Here is a 27,202-nt window from a genome sequence, read left to right on the forward strand (position 1 = left end):
GAAGAGGGCATTCAAGTTGTTCTTTTGATTTGCTGTGGAACCGGAATTCGATCTTTAGTGTATTATGAGAGCACTGCATTAGACATAAGAAGCCTCCGAACTAAGCTATTTTGTTTAAGAATTTCTAATCCGCTTGAATATGCGAGTCAACTACGCATGACCTGTTTTGGTGATTGCCGAATTTGACAGAAGCTGCTCGATTTTTATCTATATTGTATACAACATTTTCAATCCGGTAGAAGATGCTACAAGAACTCGAGTCTCTCAATGCATGAACCGCAAAAGAATTTTTCTTCATTTCTTCGTTCCGCTTCATACTCTGAGTATTTCACGGCCCTTAAAAAAATTACAGTCTGGTAATGAACGGTGCTGTGTGGAATTTACCAAGAGAGAATCGCAAGTTGACAATTATCGCAGAAAATCGAATCGATGATTCGACATGATGATTCTCATACTAGGTTGCAATATTTCACAACTCTTGTGTGGAGCATTCACATACATTTTCCTAGACACAACTTATACAAAGATTATCGCCCTTATTCTGAATAACGACGTATTGATTTTTCGATCGAATGTGGTTCGATCGAATCATAGCTACCTTTGATTTTGCTAGCGTTATTAGGAATACAAATGAAATACGAGAGAAAAAACGATACGACGTTATTCAGAATAAGGGCGTATATGCACATAGTTAGAAAAAGCGGCAATAGTTAAATGATTCGCAATTATCCACAATTATATACAGCCCATACAGAATCGGATCGCGAAACGAGAATAAGCGACCGTTTGTTGCTTCAGAGAAATCATCGAGAGAAGTTCGCTTTCGCACTGGTGTCTATTCTATGTTGAATGAACCATGCCGGTTTTTTGTTGCTGCGATGATATCCGTCTCTCTTTGATGGCACTGATTCAATCGTGTGAAGAGTTGCCAGTGAGCGTTCTTTGATACGATAAAAGCTATCCTTGCGCATGACACTGTAACAGTGCTAGGCAACGATGCCATATTGTCACTATCTAAATCTCACCGATTTCAACTGGACGGAAACAGTACAGAAAGCGCCTAAAGTGTAATTCTTTAGAAGCAAAACGTTCTTCTCTACTCCTTCAAAATCTGGTGGCCAATGGATACAATCATCCTTATTATGAATAACGACGACCCTTATTACCGTTCTCGCTTCCACTTTCACATTCACTTCACTTACATGTCACTTCGCTTGATTTTTCCTATTACCAGTATCACGCACAAAGAAGTAATCACTGTAGTGAAAAAAATAATTTTTTGCAACAAAATTCTGGTGATGTGATGTTCGTAATAACCACAAGCTCATTTAAGTAATTACTTTTTTCTCTGAAGCGACTTCCGTAAAAAGAACCTACATTCACTTCAATTAGTTTCACCGTGAAGTGATACCTATAATAAGGGTTACAATCACTTCACTTGGTTTTCGTCGTGTGGTGATACCGGTGATAAGGGTCGACGCACAGTGGTCCACAACTGGAAAAAACGGTCAAAAGTCTGTACTGACTTTCACTGATTTTTAAGAGCTAACGTGTCTTCGAAGAAGTTTGACAAGATTATATTATCCTTCTTTTGAAAGTGGCACCTTAATTTTTGTTAAGAGGGTAGTACCAATTTCGAATAAAAATAATTTTCTTTTAATGTTTTTTTTTCTTCTCATATTGAAGAAAACAACATTTGAAGTATTTTTGCTGAAGATATAAATAATGCAAAAAAAATATTTTGTGAGATATATTCACTTTAATTTGAAAATAGTTTTTTTTTGGTTTTACCTATGTAAAATTTACCTCTATTACCTAAGTATCTACTACAAAGTGCGCGTAAACACGCATAAACAAGCTCATGCTTGCACACGCAACTTAGGCAAACTGTTGTGATTTTTATTTTGTTTACTCTTTGACAATTAACAATATTAGAAAAAATCTAAGTGGAACTCGATGCAATTTTTTTAGGCCGTTTCCAAATTTAGTTTTAAATATTGAAAATCCAAAAAAATTATCAAAAGTTCAACACATATTAAAAAAATGAAAAAATGTTTTCCAAACAAAATATGAAAAAGTATTGTAAAAGTACAAACCTTTTCGAAGAGATTTCATTTTTAAACGTGTAAATAAATTGAGTTATCGCAAAGCAACTTGTTTTTAAAGACGATATGTTGATCGTGCGACGCTCACTTGGAAATGTGCGAAGCAGCTCATGCCGGTGAGCAGCTCCGAACCGATCAGCTCACTAAAGGGAATCGATTCAATGTATCAACTCATCAGCTCATTAAGATTGTACTGAAGGTTTGTTTTGAGCGCCGCTTTTTTGTGCCGTTTTACTTTCATATGCATGATCGAAATCATTGATGCACAAAGAACAATGCTATGCGAACTAACTTATCTGCGAATTATTATTATGTCATATTTGAGAATATCTGCAAAAGTGGCATCCCTGAATATACCTTAGCCTACTGAGTGAGAGGTAAGATTTCTTATTGACAATGGCTCATTCAATCTGTTAAAGAAGGATAGATACACATTTGGAAGAACGAACAAATGCACACATTTCTTCTCATTTATAACTCTCTCTCCAAGAGCCGAAGATCCGTTCAGCTCGTAGCTTGTTTCCACCTTAGCAGGGATGCCAGGTCATTTTTTCAAAAATCTGTGGCCATCCAAAAACTCTCACTATTTCCTACCGCTCTTTAATTTTTGGTGCTAAACTGTGATCAATTTTAAAAATCTATGATCGATTTCAGAATCTGTGTAAATCTGTGACTATTTTCAGAAATCTGTGAGAATCTGTGCCATTTTTTAAATCTGTGCAAAAGGTTGAAAATCTGTGAAACACAGATTAATCTCTGAACCTGGCATCCCTGCTCACCAGTGCGGTGAACTGGTGAGCTGCGGTTCTTTTAAAAAGAGCTGTGAGCTATCAGCTCACTTTAAAGATTCGATTCACTGGAATAGCTCAGGAGCGAATTGCCCATCTCTACGCTCACTGCAAAAGTGAGTTACAGAAATAGCAGACGCGTGACGCCCTCCGTTTTTTAACCATTCAAGGTTTCAGCATGATCATAGTGAAAATGAGTCACACAAATAGTACTCAGAATATTCTCATTGGATAATAAATTGGATTAGGAATATATTTTCCAATAATTATTGTAAAAGTTTGCTGCATTAGGTTGAATATTTCGCTTCAGTACAAGGTTTCCTAGGTAAAAATAGATGAAATGATGTATAACTTTTCTAGAAACCTATGCATTACCTTCTACAAAATCATGGGATTTTATATTTTCTACAATTATTCCAAACAAAGTATGTATAAAAAATAACTTGAAACAAGTTATGATTAGAAAACTAGTTTTAAGGGGGTTGACATAATTCAACAACTAAAAATAACTTTGAAAGGCCTAAAAAAAAGTTCCATTGAGTTCCACGTAGATTTTTTTATAGTATTGAGCATATCTTTTCCTATAAATTTTGTAAAAATCAGCTAAATAAAGTTGTATATTTTGCTTCGGTGTAAGGTTTTATGATATAAGTAAAAAAGGTAAAATGTTGTATAATTTTGCCAGGAAACAACAAAAATATGGGATTTTTTATTTTTTTCAATTATCCCAAACAAAGTGTGCGTATAAAAACAACTCGAAACACAGTATGAATAAAAAACTGATTTTAAGGGGGTTGTCATAAAAACGCTTTGTATATCCGAAACGGTGCGATCTAGACTTTTGGTACATTTGATAAAGTAAATTATTTTCAATAGTTCTAAAACATTCTAGAAGAGAAAAAAAATTTATTTCTTCAGAAAAACATGTTATGGTTATATTTTTGTCAAAGTAGGCCATGAACAATTGGGGATAGAATCAAATTACGCGGTATATATTTGTAAATATTTTCTTAAAAGCAACTTTATGTATTTAAGGAACGGTTTGGCAGCTACTGATTTATGTCCACGTTTTTATTGATTCGAACCACTGTGCGATGTATTGATTTTTCGATCGTATTCCATTTATATTCCCAATAACTCTAGCAAAATCAAAGGTAACTGGGATTCGATCGATCCACATTCGTTCGAAAAATAAATACGCCGTTATTTAGAATAAGGGTGAACGTATTTCATTACAGTGAAACTAGGCTACGTAGTCCATTTGTACACTGAAACGGAGGCTATCGTATTTGTAAAGAAATTGTTTGCACTTGATACTGTTCGACAGAGATGGCATTTCACCAGAGAGATACACGCTAGAGTCAGATTTTTGCCACACCGAGGATCCAGAAAACGAAGCACCGCACAAAGAGGAAAGCGCACTTCTTCTCAGTGTCGAATAGACAGCATTTGAGTGTGTGCTTGTGGTTAAAGCCGCTGGCGCGAGTGAAACACATTCTCTTCGCATGAATCGCTCACACGCGCTCTCGTCTAAATACACCCAAGTGACCACTGGCGCGTGATGGTGAGCGAACACTTCTGTGAATTTCAATTAATAGAGAGTAGATCTGGCCTTGCTATGAAAAATTTGCAAGGAAAACCGAAAATTTTACGATAAATTGTTTTATTTTGCTGATTTTGCGTGTCCACGCTTCATCTACGAAAACCATACAGCAGAGTGCTCACCGGTGTGTACACCTCTGTGAAAGTATCTGCATCCACCTCAGAGAATTTATTAGCTAATGCTCTAGCACTTTGGTGCGATTCAGTGGAAGAGGTAAAAGGAAATAAACCAACGCACTCATGATGCGTGCACACTTTACACAACAGTGGTGTATAAATGTGAAAGAGAAGAGCTCTCGTTGAAGTTGTCAGTGCGAGGGGAGAAATTTTGCTTGCTCTTCGTCACACAGAGGAGATAGACATCTCTGCTGTTCGAAGTCGTTTTATATTTTTGATAAAATTACACTGAAAAAAATCAAGGATAACTTTTTTCCGTAAAAGTGACCAACTTGAATTTTTGACTGTAGGTAGGAAACATAATCACCTTTCTTTTAGCAAAATTTCATCCATATCAAAAATGTTTTGTTTTGCAAATCGATTTTTTAATTTTAAAATCAATGTTTGTCAATGAAGGAGTCGATTAGGCTTTTTTTATATGTTTTAATTCGAAAACTTGACTAATTTTGCAAAAAACACTCATACAACCCATTTTTGTAGGATTTGTTAGTTTTCGACTACAGCCCTTTTCAAAAGACAGTCTAGATCATTTTTGTAAAAACAAATTATGCAAAGTAGTTTTTTGTGATAAAGTCTTCATGTACAGCAAGTTTCTTTGAATTCGGAGTAGGTGCTGCCAACATTTGTTCGAATTAGAGCGAAATTTGTCATAACAAGCTTATTTTGAATCAACAATGCCACCACGCAGTTCAACATAAACCGCTAAGCATATGTAAAGGTAGTGGTTTTTGTTAAACATGCTTTATTTTTAATCAATGAAATTATTCTTTTCTAATCGAAAAATTTTCTTAGTTGTTCTACACAAACCTCACGGTAATAATGTCAAAATGATTTGTCTCAATTTTCGTTCAAATTTATTGGTTTTCGTTGTAATTTCAATGTCGGAAGTATCGGGAGCTCCGAATACTATTAGACTTTCATGTGATCAAATTCACAACTACAGATGCCTTGCCAACGAAAAACTGTCTTAATCTACCTACTTGTGTGATGCTTGCGTACAAAGTAGTACGTACAAATTGAACAAATTTGAATAACTAAATTTAAAACAATTTCTTCTTTGAATTTTTCTTTGTCGCTCTAAACAACGGTTTGAAATTTTGAACACACTTCAACCTGTAGTTCTGTAACCGGAAATGGGATTCGGATGAGATTCATCAGCACACATTTTCGTTTGAAACTAAAATATTGCAATTCGGTTCGTTCATCGCTGAGAAACTGATATCAGTTTCGTTTTGAAGTTTTTGACCCCGTACATCCGGAACCAGAAACTGGGGTTGTCTGGTTAGCAACTGATATAACTTTCAAATGGGAACAGTTTTGAGATAAATTTAAGAGGAAATTACTATTTCCTCACTTCCCTAACCGGGAACTAACAATTTTTCTATACATCACAATGTAATTTCGGAACCGGAAGTCATATCGTCGTTAGCATTGTGATACGACTATGAGAAACTTCTCATTCGAGTCTAAGGTTGTAAAAATAGGTTCAACCTTTGGTGAGAACATGCTCATTTTTTGCCATTTTTTGCACGTATCCCCCTGTAACTCTGGAACCAGAAGTCGGATCTGGAAAAAAAATTTAAGTTGGTAAATTCTATCGGAAAGTATGGCTTTTTATATGTATCTGAATTTGTAAAAATTGGTTTATCCATCTCCGAGAACATCAAGTGCATTTTTTTGCACATAGATATTTTGCGATCTCGACGAGCTGAGTCGAATGGTATATGACACCTGGCCGGTTCAAAAGCCGGTTTTGATTTGAAAAAGGTAAAACGTGGGTTTCAAATTTTAAAAACTGAAATTTTTGGTGATTTCGTACCGGATTTGATGAATAGATGCAGGAAGACGATGTTTTTGGTCGCTCCGAAATCCAAAATGGCGCCATCCGTTTTATTGATATTTCTTGAATAAACTTGAATATTGATAATCTTCCAATAAACGAATTTCGGAGCGGTTTGATGAGTAGATGCCAAAAATTTCAACGAACGGGAAGTTACCATCATGAATCGAATTATCTATTGCATCTAATGATCAAATTCGTTTCGAAAATGCCCATTTTGTTTTATTGTTTTATTGTTTTATTGTTTTATTGTTTTATTGTTTTATTGTTTTATTGTTTTATTGTTTTACTGTTTTATTGTTTTATTGTTTTATTGTTTTATTGTTTTATTGTTTTATTGTTTTATTGTTTTATTGTTTTATTGTTTTATTGTTTTATTGTTTTATTGTTTTATTGTTTTATTGTTTTATTGTTTTATTGTTTTATTGTTTTATTGTTTTATTGTTTTATTGTTTTATTGTTTTATTGTTTTATTGTTTTATTGTTTTATTGTTTTATTGTTTTATTGTTTTATTGTTTTATTGTTTTATTGTTTTATTGTTTTATTGTTTTATTGTTTTATTGTTTTATTGTTTTATTGTTTTATTGTTTTATTGTTTTATTGTTTTATTGTTTTATTGTTTTATTGTTTTATTGTTTTATTGTTTTATTGTTTTATTGTTTTATTGTTTTATTGTTTTATTGTTTTATTGTTTTATTGTTTTATTGTTTTATTGTTTTATTGTTTTATTGTTTTATTGTTTTATTGTTTTATTGTTTTATTGTTTTATTGTTTTATTGTTTTATTGTTTTATTGTTTTATTGTTTTATTGTTTTATTGTTTTATTGTTTTATTGTTTTATTGTTTTATTGTTTTATTGTTTTATTGTTTTATTGTTTTATTGTTTTATTGTTTTATTGTTTTATTGTTTTATTGTTTTATTGTTTTATTGTTTTATTGTTTTATTGTTTTATTGTTTTATTGTTTTATTGTTTTATTGTTTTATTGTTTTATTGTTTCATGGTTTCCAATACTAATAGTGTCTGTAAAATGCTTTCAGAATCATATCGTCTCCCTGTTTAATGGAGGTTAATCTGATGGAAGCAGTATTACCTTGCATGTGAATGTATGTCGGCTTGATGCTGGAAAAATCTACGAATAGAGATTTCCAATTCCAGTTTGGCCAGGAAGAAACAAATTATTAACCGAATATTCTTTCCAGAGACTAAACTATCTTTTATGATGTTATTATTTTTGAATCGTTTGCCAACTGCAAACATTCCAATTTCTCGATTCTTTTTTCTTGCCATAAAAATCCGTGTATGAAGTCGTTACTTTAATCATATAAAAAAACCACAAATGTGTAACAGACCGGTTCGGACAATATTTCACAATTTCGTAAGCAGATTATTTCTGTTCCGAATGAAAGCGTGGTCGTCATCGCTCAGCTCAAAACGAGAAAAAAGTTGTCCTTGCAGCAGATCCTTCCGTCAATTGGAGCTGCCTTCAGAGAGCTAGAATTTCATGAGTGCTCATTCCAATCCGATCCGGGGAAACAGCGAATTCGCAAAAGTATCATCATTCGCTTCGCATTGCCTTCCACTGATGTTGTTGCTGTTTATGTTATTATTATAACATGGCACCATTAGCAAATGACAAAGCTTTGTGTGGCGGATAACGATCAGAGGGCGCCATCAGCCATATCCGATACTCTCCGATACTGAAAGGAATTCATTCGTCGTCATCCCTGTAACAATGCAATTTCAAACATATGGAGTTATGTTTCATTTTTCGTTGATCTTTCCTCCCCTTACCTTTTCCTATAGTGTGTTCGGAATTGTGTTGTAATATCCTACAATAGTGGCATTAGCTTCAAAAAACGGTCATTGGAGTTCGATTTAATTTGATATTAATTTCAACTTTTTTTTTCATTTTTGTAAACTAATGCGATTTTTTTTACTCGAACAACTGTTTCGGAATGAATTTTTTTACTCAACCATTCGTTTCAAGTGAAATTCGTCCTTTCGCAGATTCCAGTAGAAACTGGAGTGGATTCAGAATCAATAGACCCACCATCAGCAGTCATCGAAGTTCAGCTGCGCTCAACTAACGGACGTCAAAAAAGTCAAACGATTACGAAAGTAGTTCTTGACGTTTTCCGTGTATAGAAACGAATAACATATAGTTTGGGGCAAAGTGCACGCGCATTTTTCTCTACTGCCCGTTATATAAAAAAAACGCGAATCTAAACTCACCAGAAATCAATGCTTCAATCAATCATCCTGAAATTTCCTACCAACCGAACCTACCCCACTGAAATTGGTGGGGAATGGTAATCGAATCGGAAAATGTGTTCGCTTTTACAGGCACTTTTACAGCACTGAGCGATACACATACATATTGCTGTCTCGAAACTTGAAATTCCATGCACTGAGTTTGACTTTCGATTCCGACTGATTCGGTGGGAAGTCAAAACCCGTCCCACCTCCACCCCTTTTCCCTCGCCCTTTCTTCGCGAAATGTGACTTTTGCTAGCGCAGAGAAATTGCATTCTTGGGACTTGGTTTCTTTATGGGTTTTATTTTTGTTCTTTCTTGGTAAGTTTTATTTTGGTGCTAGTTTTCCCTTTGGTATCAAAGCATGGTGATTGATGTTGGTTAGTCGAGAAAAAAAAACCATTATCGGCAGGAAGGAAACGAACTTGAAGATAGGAACTTGATAAGCTTGTGGTTCCGAAAGTCTGACAATTTCATTGCAGTTGATAGTTAGCACAATTCACGTAATCATTTCTTATCCTTCATTTAAGCATTCACTAAAACAATGATAGCAAAAAAGAAGATACCGGATGATAACGAGAATAAATCACTCGGAATCATCTGTTCGCCTCTATCTCTCGCATCATCCGCACCGGCTCCGAGGCTCGGAGGCTGAAATCCCGATCATTACTCCAGCCGGCAGCGGAAATATGACGGGGAAAATCCTTTTCTGGCGGTAGGATACAGGCATCATAAATTTTTCACATCCAGACTTCATTGCATTGCTACCGATACGGAGAATCACACGGCTCACGTTTGGAACATTTGATTAGAGCTGTGCCGAACGCTATTTCTGGCCATCGCTAGCGGCCATCGAAAGTGGGATGAGATTACGATTAATGTCTGCCATTGCCTTAATAGAAATGATAGGATCAATCAAATCAAATCCGTATCGAGTGTTCTGGGGCAGAGTTTCGGATGAACCTGTAGCTTTGTGCTTCGTGGGTTCCAATTTCACTTAGAGTACTATCGTCCCGGGTTGGCGGTTCAATGCATAGAACGCTGGTCTTACAAGCCAGCTGTCGTATATTCGAGCCCCGATCTGGAAGGATTCTTACGCCCTTATTCTGAATAACGACGTATTGATTTTTCGATCGAATCATAGCTACCTTTGATTTTGCTAGCGTTATGGGGAATACAAATGAAATACGAGCGAAAAAACGATTCGACGTTATTCAGAATAAGGGCGAATAAGAATAATGCAACATTATAGTCTGAATCTATAATTTCGGCTTCTGTGACGTTTGTAGAATAGGAAGGGAGGAATTTTTTTACGAACCTACTTCGTGAAAAGAGGTTTTTGCATACACAAAAAGATTATTTATATTCCATGGAAACTACTACAATATGATGATGTTTGAGGTATTCAGCAAATCCAAGATGGCGACTTCCGGTTTGTTGATATTTCTTGAAAACCCCTAAAATGTTGGTGTTTTCGAGCCGGTTTTGATGAGAATGTACCGAAAATTGATGTTTGAGGTCGATCCGAAATCTAAGTCTTCCGGTTACCTTTTTTTGCAATAAAATTTTTTATTCAGGCCTTTTCGCGTACAAGCTTTACGTAGCCGATTGGCTTATATTTTGTCGTGAATACGACTTACTTTATTATGGGCGCCTTTTCAAAATTTACCCTGTACAAGAATGGGCAGAACTTTATCACGAATATCTCTTGATGTACTGAACCCAACATAATTTTTTCTACAAGCTATCGGAATTATGATCAGGAATTTGTGACTGAATTTTCATCAGCGTGAGAAAACCATAAGTAGTTGAAAAACAATGTTTTTTAAAACTTTTGAAAATAGTGAGGAAAATTCACACGCTTTCTTGCCTTTTTCGCACTCGGACGACGGTTTTGAGGTAGTCAAGCACATATCAGTTCCGATTATCTACTGGACGTGCATAAAAGATAAACTAGGTATGAGAAAAAATCATAACGCATGCTTGCCTTTTAGCACCCGCAGTATAGAAGGAAAACTTTGATTGAAAATCGTTCATTTCTTCTAGTGCTTCAGACCAGAGCCGGTGAAACATATTAAGCCTAGGTAGGTAATTATTCGTACCGGGGAGAGCGACCCACTATTTTGAAGTATTATTTAGTCGATGTTTCGCTAATGCTAATATTTTGTGTCGATATAACTTTGCATGAGACGCATAAATTCAAAGCTTGAAGCGTTTTCGATATTTTGTTGTGAAACCAAATTGCGCATTTAAGGGTTAAATACAATATCAAACTACAAAATTTCTGCCAACATTTGTAGGGAATTTTAGGTTCCGTAAAAACTTATTTGTGTTTGCAAATTTTCAAAATTTTTTCTTTGAGAATTTTGGTTACCCTGATCGTTTAGTTGGTTGGGGTTGATGGTGAAAGATGCCTCGCATTAATCGAAAGCAATGTCTTGGCATTACATTCCTTCTGTGGAATTTGGCCTTTCTGTTTCAACAGACTTCGCAGCCGATTCTTAGCATACATAATCGTTTTATTGCTAGTACTACGATGCTACTGACACTATGAATCATTCCACTTCGGGGCTCGAACATATGACAACTGGCTTATAAGACCAGCGCCGTATGCATTGAACCGCAAACCCGGGCGAATCGAACGGTGCCCAAAACAAATCCAGCCGCTGATGTGCATATCACATTGTTAAAAAAAAAAAAAACTTTCTCATACGTTTTATATATATGTTATATAAAACTAGTATTTTTTGAGTAGCTCGGTCATGATCGATGTGTTATTGTTAAAAAAAGTCCCGGGGTGACTGAGATGACGTTTTTTAATGTCAAACTATCATCATCGTTCAGAAGACAAGTGTCAAATTTTCACGTCAATCGCACCACAAACACTAAACTTACCGACATATACGTGACCTTACTTTTTGATTTACGAAAACTTAAAAATAACGAATTCCGTTTATTGATAAAACATTGCTTCCTATAAGGAAAACCCGGGCAAGTCCAGCAATGGTTTAAGAAGTGTTACCCGCACTCAGATTAAAAACAAAGATTTGTGGTGTTCTGATTTTAACGTGACCAAATTAGGCAGTCATCCGGAAAAATGTGAGCATGTTTTGATAATCGTTATGGATGAACACAAAATCAAATTCCAACTGAACTGGAAGTGCTTTTATGATCGTATGCGAAGATCTAGGCATGAAAAACAATCTTTTCCAAATAGGGGGCCCCTCACAATCTATCAAAAGCAACGACGCATCAACAATCCAGAAAGCTGGTCGGCACTGTTTTTATGTCGCAATAAAAATAATTTCTTGCGGTGGTATGAAACAGTGGACGAAACATGGATCTATCATTTTTCTCCGGTGTTGTTTCAACATTTAGACATGGAAAACACAACAGATAGCTGCAACAAGTATGGCGTCAGTTTTTAGATGCTCGAGGTTTGAAGTATGGAATCGTAAAAAACCATCTCATGTGGAGCAGAAAAAATCATCTTTAACCAAGACAATGCACCGTGCCACAAGTCAATGAAAATAATGGCCAAATTGAACGTATTGGGCACCGATCTGTTTCTTCACCCACCATATTCTCAATAACCTAGCCCCCAGCGACTACTTGTCATTTGATGATCCGAGAGAGTCATCGCCGCAATTGAAGCCTATTTTAAGGCCATGGACAAATCATTCTATAAATATGATATAAAATATTTTGATAATAAATAAAGAAATTTTGCTCAAGAAATGTTGTTTTCCTAGTTAGTTTCTGAACTTTTTGGACGATGTGGAAGTAACCTTCTCTACGGCAGTATCGAACCGCACGGAGTCGATTCGACACTGAATTTGGTTTTCTGTGAGTAATTTTCTCAAATGCGAACGCACTCATTGAAGAGCAGAAATCATATGGAAACCGTGAACTTATGTATACGAAACCGTCATATCAATTAGAGGAATGACAATGGTTTGACAAACAGGGAGAATTAGACATTGTTGAGTTGTAGATGTTCAAAACCTAACCACTGTCTATATGGTTTTACTTCTATATTTTGAATTTGTTCCCCGACATAGAAAACAAAGACGCAATCCTACGTCACTAGATTTTGAGTGATTTCATTTATGTGAAGATAATGAATGGAAAGGCGAGATGTGACAAGGTTGATTTTAGCAAGCTGAAATCTTTTACTAACTTAACTTTCGCAAGAGGAGTTGAACTTAAGCATCTCATCAATGCAAATCACTCGAGTCTCTGGTATGCCGGAAAGTACCGATAAAGGTCTTTTACCACTTACTATCCGAACCGACAAACGAATAGTTATCAGAAGTTGTTACTTTCTAATTGCGGCTGCATTTTCGTACACAATTAATTCTTCACTATCTCTAATAGTGAAAAAGTAAAAATAGCATGATGGGTTTCCATCAGGTAGCGGTGAGTACAGCGCTACTGAATACCACTTACAACCTAGGCTAACCAGCCAGCACGCTTAGATTCTGGGGGCATAAGAAACAGTTCGAACAAACCTTTCATTCTGATGTTCAACTAGCTGTAAAGAGATTGAGAAAAATATGCATACAGTGAAGAACTTAATGTGTATAAGAATGCTGTCAAGTAGAAACTGACAACTTCTGGTAACTTTTCTTTTACCGGTTCGTATAGTAAATGGTAAAAGACCTTTTTCGGTACTTTTCGGCATACCAGAGACTCGAGTGATTTGCATGAATGAGATGCTTAAACTCGACCCCTTTGGTTGAAGGTAAAAGTTAAGTCACTAAAAGATTTCTGCTTGCTCAAATGATCATTGTCACGCCTTGCTCTACGTTGAGTACTAGAATTTTATAATTCAGATTTTATTTATTATTCTCAGTTACAATAAAATTATTTTTATAACTATTTTTAGAACCACTAATATATTCCCAAAGAACTATGCGAAATTTTACTTTACTGTACTATATATGGTCCTTTTTTCAACCAGTTGGAGTTCGTACTTGTTGTAGGAACTTTCTATTAATTTACTATATAACATGCATGGCACCGACTCAGTATAGGTGCATCAGTTCAAATTCTAGTATTGAAAAGGGGAAAGCTGGCATAAATAATACAAGTGATCAACTAATTGATATTCGAAAGTAAGACGAAGAAGAAGAAGAGTTTCAGTTATTTTCGTATTCACGACATCCAGTTATGTCTGTGACGCTACACACCTGTACCTTTTGTTACAAGAAAATAGTTTTGCTATTGGATCTCGTTGTCACCCCTTTTTCTAGGTGGAGAGGAGCTTCCATTTCCATCTAGCGAGTACGAGGGTCACTTTGTCCGTGGCTCATCTTATCATCCATTGCTTCATCGTCGGTGTTGTGTGTGATTTCCGATTTTGCCTTTATTATAAAGAAAGGTTATGCAATCACTATATCGTATACCATTCGACTCAGTTCGTCGGGTACGCAAAATGTTTGTATGTGTATGTGTGTATGTGCGTATGTGTGTATGTAACTTTTTTCGGAGATGACTGAAACGATTTTCACAAACTTAGATTCAAATGAAAGATCTTGTGGTCACATACAAAATTCCTGAATATTAATTGGATCCGACTTCCGAAGTTATGGGGAAAAATGTGCAAAAAAATTCGGAGATGGCTATTCCGATTTCCACAAACTTTGATTCAAATAAAAGTTCTTTAGGTTCCATACTAAAATCCTGAATTTCATTTGGATCTGACTTCCGGTTTCGGAGTTATGAGGAAAAATGGGCAACAAAATGAAAAAATGTGTTCTAACTTCTCTCATAGATGGCGCGACCGATTTTCACAAACTTAGGTTCAAATGAAAGGTCACGTGGTCCGTTACGAAATTCCTGAATTTCATCCAGATCCGACTTCCGGATGCGGAAATATAGGATAAAAAGTGTTAAAAATTTTATACCATAACTTGAAAAGGGCGAAAAACCGTAAAAAAAATTCTAAATCTTCTCCAATTGATAATTTTATCAGCAAACGGCCAAACAAACCAATTTCGGTTATTCTTTCAAGAATCGAAGAAAATTGTTTTGAAGAATACCGCACTACTATATATGATAGTATGATTGATAAGAGAACCCAAGTAGCAATTAGAACTTGTTAACATTGACATGTTTCACAATTGCAACAGCACGGTTATATTTGTTGGATATGTTAAACATTGATTCCAAGTATTTTGGTTACAAATGTGAAAATAATTCATATTACTGCTTGTGAAACCAAATCAAAAACCTGAAAGGGCTGTGTTCCAGATCGGTTTTATTAACTGACTGTACAATATGTTCATTTGAACAGTTTTATTTTTAGTGTTTTCTTAACAAAAAAAACTATTGTGAAACATGTCAAACAAGATACTTGTTGCACATCATACAAGCAAAGTGCGCTTTTCCAATCACACAATCGTTGCAGGCAGAGCTAAAAAATCCAATACAAGAACAATGTTTGCTACTTGGGAAAGGCATCATTACACAACTAGGTGGATTAAAACAGGTTTTTTTTTGTTGTTGGTCGTAGTTTTGGGCAGCGCCAATTAAAATGTCAAAGCAAAGTCTTGGCGTTACATTCCCTTTGGTGGAATTTGGTCTTTCTGTTTCAACAGACTTCGCAGCCGATTCTTAGTGTACAGAATCATTGCATGGCTAGTACTATGGATCTTACTGACACTAAAATGTCAGCACTTGCATTTTCCGGTGACCCAGCGAAAAACGCCGTGGTCGTAAAATTCGACTACAGAAACAAGGAAGCATCAAGTTTCAAATTGTTATGTCATCGAAAACAGAACACATAAACAAAACAACCTGTGTCACTTCCCTCTTCTACACATCCCTCATGTCCCACCATCGACCACAACCGATACCAGTCAGCACGACCTAGAATGACAGTAACCCAGCAACACACACTAATTCAAACCGACACTCACGAGAATAACCCAACATACTATCGCCCTCTCCTCTCCGTATCACACCCGCTCACGCTCATCAGGAAGCTTTACTTCCTCTCTTACCCACAAAATATACAATGGCCGACACGATACAACGAGTCCCATTGGTTAAAACCGATTTACATTGCGCGTTCTAACTCCTCCTCCCGGATTCTCAGAGATCCTAACTGTTAGAATTAATTAGCTAGGCTAGGATAGAATAGGCTATATAAGTAAACGAATCTATGACAATAAATGAATTTTTGAAAGTACGGACTAACAAGTGCGTTCAATCAATTCTCGAAGGTCATGCATGCGTACTTCTATGGCATTGTCCACCATGTACAAAGGGATTTTGTATTGAATGTTGTCACACTCAACACTGTGCTCCTCGTCGTTGACTGAAGCGAATGCAATTGCATCTCTTTCACATTCAAACATAATGTACACATAGTTAGACGCCTTGTTGAATTGACCTTAATTGCACTATTACAGGGTGGCAAGTGACCGGAAAAATCGGGAAAAATTTTACTAACCCAAACATGAGTAACAATCGATTCATGTTTTTTTTTGTTCAGCAAGTGAAAAGTAGAAGACAATACCCAATTTTGCGTTTGAGAGAGATGCTCAGTAAATATCCTGAAACAACTTATTGTCCCATACAGGTTCTTTGTTAATCATTCCATTGGAAATTGAACCAACACCCCATGTCTCGTCAAACGATTTGTAAGGGTTTAACAGTAGTTTTCAATCAATCAGCAAGCATCAGAACTTGTTTAGCTGTTATCAAGAACAGCACAAATATGCGTAATTTGTATTTATTAAGTCTTAGAATAAGTATTCAACACAAAGTCTCAAGGTAAAATCGGAAAAAAAAATTTATGAAATTTTTCAAAACTCTTACGAGCCTTTAAGTTTGTAAGTTTGCCTATGATGATCATCTTGAAATAATATTTGTGTTATGCTCATATATGTGTGAAATTTCAATGGAGGTCATCGAATTGGAAAAGTGGTTGACTTTGATCTTATCCACCGTTTGCAGAGAGTATTTGAGTTCCTTCTTTAAGAGCTGAAACTGGTTTCTGAGGACCAGTATAGAATCTTAGAAAGATTTAGAATATCTATGTTTAATTTTCTTTTGAAGGTCCACAACTATTCCATAGTAGGATCGCAAGAACGTTAATATTGATATTGGAAAATTGCATTTAGATTGAGCTTTTGGAACTGATAGCCTCCTAACTTGAATAATGTAATGATTTAAATAATTCAAAGCTGTATCGATATTTCCCAAAACAATATCACGGTTCACATTAAGTTCGATATGAGATCTGTTTCCTAGCTGACTAGTTCTAAGATGGTAAAATATAAACCTAATTGAATTAATCATTGATTAATTTGAAATCCTAAATGTTATTGGTATTTGGCTACTGATGCTTTATACATTCTAAATAATAAATAATAAATAATAACTCACACTACAATAACTACTGAATTCAACAAAACTGAAAAATCTAGAGAATAAATAGTCTATTCGTAACCAGTACTCGAACCGTGAAGTTAATGGTCCGAAAGACTCACGCCACACTGAATCAAAGTCAGTTCACTACTAATGTGACGTTATACATTCGAGAACTAGATCAATTGTAAAGACTGTCCCAGAAAGTATGGACGCAACCAAAAACCGCTGCCATTTCGCAATGGTTCAGAATCTGTCAATTTTTATGGCTGGGTCCAATGTTGCAAATATTCTTCGTGTAACTAATTCATTCACGCATCCTTGCTGTGATTATACTGCCTTCGAATATGCCAGTCTCGAACAACGTTGAACTATTCACTGCTCGAAAGAGAGAAAGGTGCAAAAGGAATAAGCAATAATCGTAGAGAACCCGAATATACTAATCCATTCTTCGCTGCTGGTATACATCGTGCATGTTCGTTTTATACATTCGTTTGTCATTCGTTCATGTATTTTATTCTTCGAATTGGTTCGAATAGTGTCACGGCGAAGATCGTTGGTTTCCATTCTTCGCGGAGCATTCTTCATCTAATAAATTCATCATATCTCGTTGGGTAGCAGTAATGGGAGAATGCTGGAATATGGTTCATCACATACACATAAGACTATGGTAATAGTGCGGGGGGAAACATTTTAATTTGCATGTTTCAAAGACAGCACGAACGATCTTCGCGAATTAGGTTTGGCGATGATCGCTGTATGAATATTCGTTCGATATTCGCGTTAAGTCATTCGGGGGTATGTCCAATGCGAATAACAACTGCAAGGAATAGATATTCGTGCTAGTAACGAAGCAGCGTCGGCTTCATTCGCGCCCGAATATACGGACAAGTCCGAATACCAGAACGATTATCGAACAAAAGCGAAGGAAAGCGAGCGATGATCATAGACATTCGTTGTATTTTTGATATTCGAGCAACATTGGCTGGGTCCTGTTGTTTACACTCTTCTCCAACCACTTGTGCAGTTGTTTATTCGTTTTCATTAGTTTGTTTTGAAATGCGTGGACTTTCAGCAGCACATCGTCGAAAAATTGTGTACAAATGGTGCACAGAACGCGGACTGTCACTGAGAAAGATGGTAAAAATGGAATGAATAAGTGAAAAAGCCGTGCGAAATACAATCAGGAAGTTCGGTGTGGATAACACCTTTGAGAATAAACCGAAAACGGGTCGAAAAAAAGGTCCTGCTAACCCTCAGTTGGATAAACGTATACTGAAGGCGTTCGAGCAAAAGAAGGAGGTTTCAGTTCGGGATGTGGCCAAAAAAGTGGGCACTTCGAAGTCAAATGTTTTTCGTGCTAACGAACGTTTGAATCTTCGAACCTATAAGAAGCAGAAACAACCAAAACGTAGTCCGAAACAAGAAGCATCGATCAGGCCGAGGGTTCGAAAGCTGTACAATACGATTCTTGCTGGAAATTTGAACTGCATAATCATGGACGACGAAACTTACGTGAAACTCGATTACAAATCCTTGCCGGGACCACAATATTATACGGTGCGAGAAGGGCAAGTGTTAAACCAGTCCGAGACATTGACTGAAGTCGAAAAATTTGGTAAGAGAACTATGGTCTGGCAAGCAATTTGTAGCTGCGGTAAGATTTCTAATCCCTTCATCACAACTGCTTTAATGAACAGCGAAATATACATCAAGGAATGTTTACAAAAACGACTTCTACCCATGATTCGAAGCCACAAGGATCCTGTTGTCTTCTGGCCAGATCTCGCTTCTTGCCACTACTCGAAATCAACGGTAGAATTGTATACTACCAAAAATGTCACTTTCGTCCCAAAAGACATGAATCCACCAAATTGCCCACAACTTCGACCCATTGAGGAATTTTGGGCATCCGCATAACTCTGAAACTTCGCATAAAAAAAACCGCATAACTCTTAAACTTCGTATAAAAAAACCGCAGAAGGGAAACCGCATAACTCTGAAAATATGACTATACGGGGGATGGATGTAGCAAGTTCCTTTAAAAAGGGGGGTGTAATGTTTAAAACGACATAACTCCGAAACTACTGACCGGATTGCCACAAAACTTGGAACATATATTTCTTACTCTTCTGAAAAGGTCATAAGGGCATTTTAATAGGGGAGGGAGCGTAGTAAGTGTTCTTTACAGAAAGGGTCATAAAAAAGTTTGTCTAATTTGACGAGAATCGATACTTTTTTAAGATCATAGAAACATTTTGCATACATTAGATATGATTATATAGGGCTATCAAACTTGGCGCATGGACTTCGAGCTCTTCAGAGATGATATTTTTATAGGAGAGGGAGCGTAGCAAGTGTCATAAACAAGGAGGGGTCATGAAAAAATTCATATAGAACATTTCGCATACTTTAGATATGATTATATGGGGGATGAATGTAGCAAGTGTCTTTAAAAAGGAGGATGTACTGTGTGTAATGGAATAACTCCAAAACTAATTAACGGATTGCTATCAAACTTGGCACATAAACTTCTTGCTCTTCAGAGATGGTTATAAAAATATTTTTATGTGTAACAAGTGCCCCCAAAATGAAAAGTGCAAAGAATGAATTATCGGGTTTAACGGAAAATTGGTACTTCTTTACGAGTATAGCATATTTCTAGCAATTAAGTGAGGTTCACAAAAATAATCACAAGAGGGAGGTATTCTCAACATTGATCTGAATTGACGAAGAAATCATACAATCAATATGCATTTTTTATGAAAATTGAGAAAACTGGTTAAAACCGGGGTGAAAGAAATTTTATAAAAACGTTATTCTATAGTACGAATGTAGTTATGATGTTAAACAGCCTTTTGTTATAAAATAATTATTACCAGATGGAAAATTTTGAGCAATTATGTGGAAATAATGATGGCAGTAAAATTTTTAATGAAGAGAGAGGAAGTAGCAAGTGTTTATAGCCATGGAAGCCACGGAAGTACGGAAGTACGTTACAAGCACATATACAAACTCGGAGGTTACTAAAAAGGTATTTATAGAGAGAAAGATGTTTTAAATGTTTCTAACAAATGGTTTCAATTATAAAACTAACCCAATTTGACATCAATACCGTGAAAATAATGATTATTGTGAGATCTGAGATGGGATACTGTTCATTCGCAATCTGAACATGAACGAAACATTTCAGAGCAACGCCGGGTAATTCAGCTACTATAAAAACAAAACTATACAGAGGCGAATCTAGCGTTTTCCAAAAACCGGGAATTTTCATCTCGGAAGCTGACTTGCCACCCTGATTATTAGCATCTAGATGCATTCTTTCTTTAAATAAGATTTCAATTTCGTTTGCTGTTGGTCTAACTTTGCAGCGCTTGAAATGAATACAAATTGAATTTGTTCTTGTGGGCCAAGTTTCAGGCTTTGTTAAATCGTATTTGCCCATTTCGTAGACTCTATTGTTCACTACACTGTATTGTCAATGTTTCTGTCGTGTCAACCGTAAACGATTTTCGACTGTGTCGGATGAGATGCGAGTACGAACTGTGTTTATATTTCTTGAAAACCCTTAAAATATGGGTATTTTCACCAATTTCAAAATTATTGCGTTGTTATTGCTACGATGTGGTTTCGTGTATTTAGAAATGTAGATTTAAATGTATACTCTGGAGCTCTTGAAAAGTTCGAAGACCGACTCATTGACCGTAAAGCCAAAATGGCCGTAAGATAATGCTCTGTGTTTGGTTCAATCAGTGTAGTGTAGTGTAGAATAATACGAGAACGCTATCGCTATCGACATAAAATTATCAATATAAATACCGTGTTGACCGAAAAACTACCGCCATGACGGACTCAATTGGGTAATATTATTGCACCCGTCGTACTCTCTAGGTCTCGCCCCGTTGGATTATCGCTTTTTCGCATCCATTGGAAACTCACTTGCCAAACAGCGTTTTGCCAAGCTTGACCGAAAAATGCTTCATCGAATGGGATGAAAATTTCTATATAAAATGAAACGAAAGTTTACTCAATAAAACATATTTGTGGCGTGATCCGGGAACAGTGCCTTCGTATTCCATCATCTGCCAGTAAGAAATTGATCCCGTAATAATTTTCATCAAGGTCTCTCTCTGTGCTGCATCTCCAATTCCCTAACCGAAGGCAATCCATCCTGTCGTATCAGTCGACAGCGATAACGAAATGCGATGCTTGCCTGTCAAGGCAGAAGACGCTTGCCCCGTCAACCCGGAGACTCATATCGGACAGCTAACGGTGGGTGGTGAAACTCCCACCCTGAACACCAGAGAAGGTCACGGTCGATAAAGTGAGAATAACTTACCGCTTGTTTGATGTGCTCAGTGGTGTGTCACGGTGTTCGCAATATGGCTGCCGTAAAATGGGCGACGAATTCTGCTACGCCTGATTGGCAACGTTGATGGTGACAATGCTCCACCGGATTATGGGCTCAATTGTGGGTAATCTCTGGAATAGACCGGAAAAGAAGACATGTTAAACAGAAGCGGCATCAGCGTGTTAAGCCCGAAAATGTTTTATTATCCCGTTCCGAGACTGACTTCAATCAAACTTAACAACAACAGCAGTGCTCTACTGTGATGATCATAAATATTGATGGTTGCGGCATTTATTGCTGCGAGATGTTTGTTTGCTTAAAGGTTTTTTAATTGTCTGCTCATGTGTCATGTGTACTCTGCCGGCAGCAAAAGTGGCGAGTCCGCTAACATTTCATTATCCTGTTTCTCAGATTAGCTGATTGTGCGTTTCAGTGAGCGACAGCTATTAAGCCTTCAATTTAAATTTATGTATGGGGAAAACCCTCCCTTGAATAGATGACACAAACGCTCGCATTCGACATGTCATCGATTCTGGCAGATGAATTCGAGTAATTTATGGTTAGCCTGTTTCCGATGCCGTGCACTGCCAATTACACCAATCAGCTCCAATCGAAGCGTAATGCAATCAGTTACGGATGATTTCATTTTGCTAGCACTAATTGCTGGAAACAACCTTGCCAGAAGCGAATCGTTTTGCAATCATCGGATCACCAGGCTTCGATTGATTTTACAACTCGGATCACCAGGCTTCGATTGATTTTACAACGCAAATTAAATTCACCATCATTGGTCCCCGCCCCCCCCCCCCTGGTCCGGATTGAGCGCTCCGTTTCCCCGCGAAAATTTGATCGAATTATTTGTGTGAAAATTCCATCGTAAAATTTTCTCGCTAGAACTGGTATCTGCTCGGAAAATTAGCTGCCAAAAGTTATGACCGAACTAAATCACATTAGTTTGATATAAAGACTCCCCCCCCCCCCCCCCCTCCCCCATAAAGGCGAGGTCTGGCTTTGAACTTTTATCCGTTTTTGGCTCTTTTCAATGTGAAAATACAAAAAGCTCTTTGCCAGAAGTTTTCTTTCCGGGGAGTTGAAACGAAGTTTTCTTCTCGAGTACGGAATCCACAAATTGCAGCTTTTCTGCTATTTCGGAAAAAGCACTCCAAGTCATCGTGTCTCGATTAGTGTTAGTCTCTCCACACACGGACAGTCGTTCGTTCCGTTGGTTCAGTGAACCAACAGCCTGAACCGGTCTCTCTCGTGTGCCGCAGGCGAAGATTTTATGGAGTGCGAAGCCAAATGGGGATAGTAAACTGACCTCTGGCATGTGATCCAAACGATAGCAATTCAATTTCAAACGAAAACGATTATTAATTTGATCGTTGGCACATTCAAATTATGCTCGGTTCGATGCACCGACATCCGGTTCGGTGGTTCCGGACGGAGTTGATAATTTTGAACTTTGGTGTAATTTGGATGATTGTTTTTTTTACCTAATCTTGAACGAACCTGAACTTTAACGTATCTTTAATCTCACATTTTTAGGTTTCGTCCTCGTAGCGTAACCTCCTAAGCAGACGAGCACTAAAAAAGGCGGGTGGGTAGTGTCAGAGACATAACTGGATGTCGTGAATACGAAAACAACTGACATGTTCCTTAACACTTCCGTATATCAATTAGTTGATCAATTGTATGAATTATGCATTATCATTCCCCTTTTCCACATTTTTCACAAAAACAAAGAAGACTTCACTTGATCTCGATTACTGTGAATTTCACACAGCGAAAAGTGCACAAATCAAATCAAACAGTTCTAGATTTCCACTAAACTGAGGATATTTACCTTCGATTTACGAGCAAGAAATCCTAATAGTTCTTTAGAAAACTTTTAGAGCTATTAGAACGGCTGATTTTGTGTGATGCTATCCACCGTTGTCCACTTTTCGTTGTTTTTTCACCAATGCAAACAACTGGAAGCTGTGACGTAATCGCTCTTGTCGGAAGCGAATCTAGCTTTGCAAACGACACAAAATACATCTGCTCGCAGTGGCGATAGAATCCAAACTGATTCAAATTATGTTAGGAGGGTTCTTTTTACGTGATTTCGTTTGTAGCTTTTTCACTAATGGGCGGTTCTAACGGCTATAAAAATAGCAGCATATAGGATTTTAATTTCGATTATTTCATATCGGATTTGCATTTCATTGAAAGAAACTATCAGGATGCTGTACAGGATTCATTCCTGCCTTCCAGAAGGACCAAATTGTGGAGCTCACTACGATATTAAGCACTGTTCGGAACATTTTTCTCGAACGATTTGTTGTACAGTACAGATATTTTGTTCTCTTCCTCAGAACGCGTTCTGATTGGCTGGTGTTGACATGGGTCAAATGAGACAGGTTTCTCAATAGTGTACTATTAAAATACTTCAATGCTTTTGCTATACACGTTTAGGTTGAAAAATTTCGATTCTATTGGTAGTTAGATTATATAAATCCTTCCACAGCTCACTGAGCTATGAGCTTTAAAAATACGAGAAAGGCAAACGCGCCTTATGAATTATCCTCTTTGATACTCGTTTATACCAAACATTTCAGAAAAGTTTAATTTTGAATTATTTGAGATTATGTCACACAACTGAAAATTTTATCATAAAATTGTGATCATATTTTCGATGGCATGTAGCAGAAATTATGTTGATTAGTTAGATACAACAAGAGATATTCACGATCGAAAACTTATCACTCTCTCAGAGGGTAAATTTAGAAAAGGCACCCCATAGTAAAGTTAGTCGTATTCACGACAAAAAAAATTTTACGTGTGACCTAATCCCACATACAATGCAATTTCATAAAGACTTAATTTGTCAACTGATGGAAAAATCAATTTACGATGATTTAATGTTGGATTAGCGTGAATTGTTTTGGTTCCAACTGTACCATTCACCATTATTTAGCAGATATGTGCTTCGGTGGCTCAGTTGAATAACGGACGTACTTTGTGATTCAATGATTCAGGGTTCAAGTCGCCGCTGTCGCTACCAGTTTTTTTTATTGTAATGAATTTAATGAATTTCAATGTTATGTAATTTTCCAACACCACAATAATATATGTTGTTCTATGTGAATTTGTGTGAACTGAGATGGTCCATTTATGTGCATCGTATAAGATGTAAAATTACAAGGTTTTATTTCGAAGTAACACATGGATCAATAAGTCCCGAGACTAACAGTGGAAACAACATTTTTTTGCAAAATTTTTTTTTCATCAACATAATCACCTTTTAGGGTGATACAATGGTTCCAACGTTTTTCCAATTTTTCAATACCATGTTTATAAAAAAAATTATCTTTCGCTTCAAAATAAGCTTCAGTTTCTGCGATGACCTCCTCATTTGAGCCAAATCTTTTTCCCTGGAGCATTTTTTAAGATCAGCAAAGAGCCAGTAGTCACTGGGGGCTAAATCTGGCGAGTATGGGGGTGGGGAAGCAGATCAAAGCCCAATTAGTTCAATTTCGCCATTGTTTTCATCGACTTGTGACAGGGTGCATTGTCTTGGAAAAAACCTTTTTCATGCTCAATTTTTCATGAAGGATAGTAAATACACTTCCATATGATATCTGTATCATCTCAGCAATCTCACGGAGCTTCACTTTACAATCTTTCATTATAATTTTTGTCACTTAACTCACATTTTCCGGTGTAACGGCTTCCACAGGTCTACCCGAGCGTTCCGCGTCATTTGTGTCGGTACGACCACGTTTAAACTCGGCGATCCACCGACAAATTGTTGCTTTTGAAGGACAAGAGTCCGGATAACATTTTTCAATCCACTGTTTCGCTTGCACGTTGTTTTTACCCATTAAAAAGCAATGTTTTATCAAAACACGAAACTCGGTTTTTTCCATTTTTTAAACAAACTACAAAACGACTTTACTCCAACCTCGATAACTCAGCTGTTTCTGGTCGGATCGACTTAAAATTTTGACCCGTTTCAAGCAAAGGTTAGTACTCTAGAAAGACGTGGTTACTGATTTACTACGAGCGCCATCTCTGCTTTAGTCTCGGGACTTATTGATCCATGTGTTATGTTAAGTTGATGCTACTTGTAAAACATTCTTTACACCGATGTACCATGACTTTTGTGATGTGCCGAAAGAACGAACCCTACTGACGGCTTACTGGTAGTCAACAGATAGTAAACACTTAAAAAAATCCCTGTGATTTTACATCTTATAAGATGCACATAAATGGAGCGTCGTTGTTCACGCAAATTCACTTGAAAAAACATTTAATATTGTGTCTGAAACTCCATGCATAAAATTCGTTGAAACAAAAAAAGAATACTGATAGGAAGCAACCGCCCTGACTTGAACCGAGAATCATTGGATCGCAAAGTGCGTCTGTTAATCGACTGAGCCACAGAAGCATACATCTGCTTGGTTGGTAAAAGGTGCATTTAAATTCCTACAGTCGCATCTGCTAGCAGAATGCAAGTAACAGTTGAAAACAAGTAAAATTCAAGCTATTCTTACATTAAGTCATTACAAATGAAATTTTCCGTCGTTTGACAAATTAGATCTTTATGAATTACATCGTATTTTTAGATTTTCGAAATCGAAAATTATTTTTTTTGATGCCAAATGTCTTAGAAAGGCCTGAAACATTGAGATCTGGTGTAATAAAAAAAAACATTTTTTTTTATCGAAAATTTTCTATGAGTTAGTTTACTTAAAAAAAATTCGAGATAACCAGATCTCAACGTTTCATGCGTTTCTAAGACAAAACAAGAATACCGAATGTATAAAAAAAACCTCAGTTAAAACTAAGTGTTATGGAAAATTGTGTTGTTTATTTGTTTATTTGTTTACTTGTTTATTTGTTTATTTGTTTATTTGTTTATTTGTTTATTTGTTTATTTGTTTATTTGTTTATTTGTTTATTTGTTTATTTGTTTATTTGTTTATATGTTTATTTGTTTATTTGTTTATTTGTTTATTTGTTTATTTGTTTATTTGTTTATTTGTTTATTTGTTTATTTGTTTATTTGTTTATTTGTTTATTTGTTTATTTGTTTATTTGTTTATTTGTTTATTTGTTTATTTGTTTATTTGTTTATTTGTTTATTTGTTTATTTGTTTATTTGTTTATTTGTTTATTTGTTTATTTGTTTATTTGTTTATTTGTTTATTTGTTTATTTGTTTATTTGTTTATTTGTTTATTTGTTTATTTGTTTATTTGTTTATTTGTTTATTTGTTTATTTGTTTATTTGTTTATTTGTTTATTTGTTTATTTGTTTATTTGTTTATTTGTTTATTTGTTTATTTGTTTATTTGTTTATTTGTTTATTTGTTTATTTGTTTATTTGTTTATTTGTTTATTTGTTTATTTGTTTATTTGTTTATTTGTTTATTTGTTTATTTGTTTATTTGTTTATTTGTTTATTTGTTTATTTGTTTATTTGTTTATTTGTTTATTTGTTTATTTGTTTATTTGTTTATTTGTTTATTTGTTTATTTGTTTATTTGTTTATTTGTTTATTTGTTTATTTGTTTATTTGTTTATTTGTTTATTTGTTTATTTGTTTATTTGTTTATTTGTTTATTTGTTTATTTGTTTATTTGTTTATTTGTTTATTTGTTTATTTGTTTATTTGTTTATTTGTTTATTTGTTTATTTGTTTATTTGTTTATTTGTTT

At 35.8% G+C, this 27,202-nt stretch overlaps 1 protein-coding gene across 2 annotated transcripts in view; it reads right to left on the minus strand.

The window, feature by feature from the left end:
• Positions 1-27,202, minus strand: part of LOC131432900 (uncharacterized) — a 669,773-nt gene that overhangs the window by 261,624 nt on the left and 380,947 nt on the right. For both annotated transcript variants that reach the window (XR_009229989.1, XM_058599478.1), the window contains exon 2: positions 21,490-21,632. The gene's annotated coding sequence lies outside the window, so the exon portion shown is untranslated. The remainder of the gene's footprint in view (positions 1-21,489; positions 21,633-27,202) is intronic.

This window comes from Malaya genurostris, chromosome 2 (genome assembly GCF_030247185.1).
Source record: "Malaya genurostris strain Urasoe2022 chromosome 2, Malgen_1.1, whole genome shotgun sequence".
Classification (NCBI taxonomy): domain Eukaryota; kingdom Metazoa; phylum Arthropoda; class Insecta; order Diptera; family Culicidae; genus Malaya; species Malaya genurostris.